The sequence below is a fragment of the Corvus brachyrhynchos genome, unplaced genomic scaffold (genome assembly GCF_000691975.1).
Source record: "Corvus brachyrhynchos isolate BGI_N302 unplaced genomic scaffold, ASM69197v1 scaffold14, whole genome shotgun sequence".
Taxonomy (NCBI): domain Eukaryota; kingdom Metazoa; phylum Chordata; class Aves; order Passeriformes; family Corvidae; genus Corvus; species Corvus brachyrhynchos.
The window spans coordinates 10,736,011-10,738,183 of record NW_008239110.1 but is presented as its reverse complement, the minus strand read 5'-3'; the positions used below and the strand labels follow the sequence as shown (position 1 = coordinate 10,738,183).

Sequence of the window (2,173 nt, the reverse complement as noted above, 5' to 3'; positions counted from 1 at the left end):
GCTTTATTTCTTGCAAAATATCCAGGAACAATAGCAATAGGAACTAGCTTTATTTATGCTCATTGCTGTAGTATGCTGTGGGTGCCAGATGTGCAAGTTTCCCTACCCAAGCCTAAGAATGTGACTGAATTTTAGTTAAATGCAATCACTTCTGAGAAAAGGGACACTTCAATTTTATGGACAACTACCTCCTCATTTAACCCTAGTTTTCACTGCTCAGACTGCTGGGTACTGATGGATGTGTCTATTTCTCTACTAGGATATAAACTTCCTATGTTCATTCACAACCCGACAGCTGCCTGGTGATATGAATGACTTCTTACCACCACTGATCTCGGTTTTATTTGAATTCAGTTTTAAAAAAGCTTGTGTACTTGGTGTCATTGTCCTTGAGGAAAAGAAATGGTACACACAGACCTCATGAACCTTTAAAAAGTACCAAACCCAAGCTGTCACTCTAAAACAAGCTTTCAGCTACTCCTTTTTACTTACAACTGTATGTAACCTATAAAAATCACATCTAACATTTGGCTAGGTAATTAAATACATTTTCCTCTCCATTGTAGTGCAGATACTTACTCAATATCTAGTTATGATAACTAATATATACAGCAATAAAAACTGAGCTTGCCTAGGCAACCAAAATCTATCGACTCTTACCATAGGTAATCAGTGGTTCAGTTCATGCATTTCTTTCTTGCAACATTCTCTATAACCAAAGGACAGGTTGTAAAGAAGACTGTATATCAATGTGTAGTGGAAAATTAGCACCAAGTGTCTTCTGAGGTCAGTGTCCACAGTAAAGAACACAGACACGTTTAGAAACTATTCTCATATCTTTCTCTTGTATTATCTAAAGAGCACTCAGGTGTTTCTCATGGCAATTCACATCACAATAGCTCAAACAAGACAACAAAGGCAAACTCTTACTTTGAATAAGAAGAAAATGACTTTTTTTAAAGGACCTGAGTAGCTCTGCCCCATTAAAATACATTGTGGTTGCACATCTCAGTGAAGTTTACAGAGAGTCAAGACAATTCCAATCCAGAGCTGCTACTTTGTTAACTTCCCCATAACACTTAACTAATTCAGGTCACTGAAAAAAACACATATAAGCAATGAAACACAGTAAGGAAACTCTTAGCTGAAATAATACTTAGCACTTCTGTAGAAAGATGCACCCAAGGATCTACAAGTAGTTATGAAACTAATTAATTAATTAAACTTGTCAACACCCCTGTGAAGCAAGCAAACACATTTATCTCTTTTACAAGGAAGAAAAGACAGCCATAGAGAGGTGGAGTGACTTGCCCAAGGCTACCCAGCCAGAGTCTTTCAGAGTAATAAACAGCATCTGAATTACTGACTCCCACTGCTGCCCTTCAGCTGAATTGCTCCTTTTTTGAAATACTACAATGAGTTATAATAATAGTTGGCATGATAAACATAATGTGGCAATATTTAGGCTGAGATTTTCTTTGTCTTTGTTTAGACTATATTAAAATTTTAGTGTTATTTAAATTGAAGTTGATCTTCTTAGTGTGACTGAAAAATCTCCAAGTTGAGCAATATTTCTTGTATTTCATTCACAGCTGTGTCTACTTTTTATGTTGCCATTCGTTATGGCTAAAAACCAAGCCGAAAATGCAGGAAAATTTCATAGTTTTATATTGCTTCAAGAGAGAACAACAGAAGAACAGAGAGGGTGGTTACTTTCATTCATACCAAGTTGAATTTTAAGAGTTGGCATGAGACACACCAAGTCATGATGCACTGCTTTCATGCAATACTAGCTACAGCAATTGCAACTCGCTGGCTGGGGCTGAGAAGACTGAGCTCCCCGAGTTGACAGCTCTGGTCCCAGGACACTAAAAACTTTTCAAATAAAAAAAAATTAAAAAAAAAAAATAAAAAAAAGGAGTGGCAGGAAGTTGCATCGGGCAAGTCGCTCTGTTCCTGTCTCAGCGTGCCTAGGTGCAAGACAAGGATGCTACTACCGCTTACCTTTCACACACGCATGTTTGGGAGGCTGAACTCAGCAGCAAAAGGCTCGGAGGCTGTCGCGGTCGCGGTGCTGCGGAGAAGCAGAGTTGTTACCCACGGCGCCCACAGGTGAAGCTCCGCACAGAAAGCGCCACGTCCCTCCGCCCGCACCCACCTCCGTCGGACACGC

At 39.4% G+C, this 2,173-nt stretch overlaps 1 protein-coding gene across 1 annotated transcript in view; it reads right to left on the bottom strand.

The window, feature by feature from the left end:
• DSE (dermatan sulfate epimerase) overlaps positions 1 to 2,150 on the bottom strand; it is a 33,068-nt gene extending 30,918 nt beyond the window's left edge. The window contains exon 1 of the mRNA XM_008637784.2: positions 2,005 to 2,150. The gene's annotated coding sequence lies outside the window, so the exon portion shown is untranslated. The remainder of the gene's footprint in view (positions 1 to 2,004) is intronic.
• Between the last annotated feature and the right edge of the window lie 23 nt (positions 2,151 to 2,173).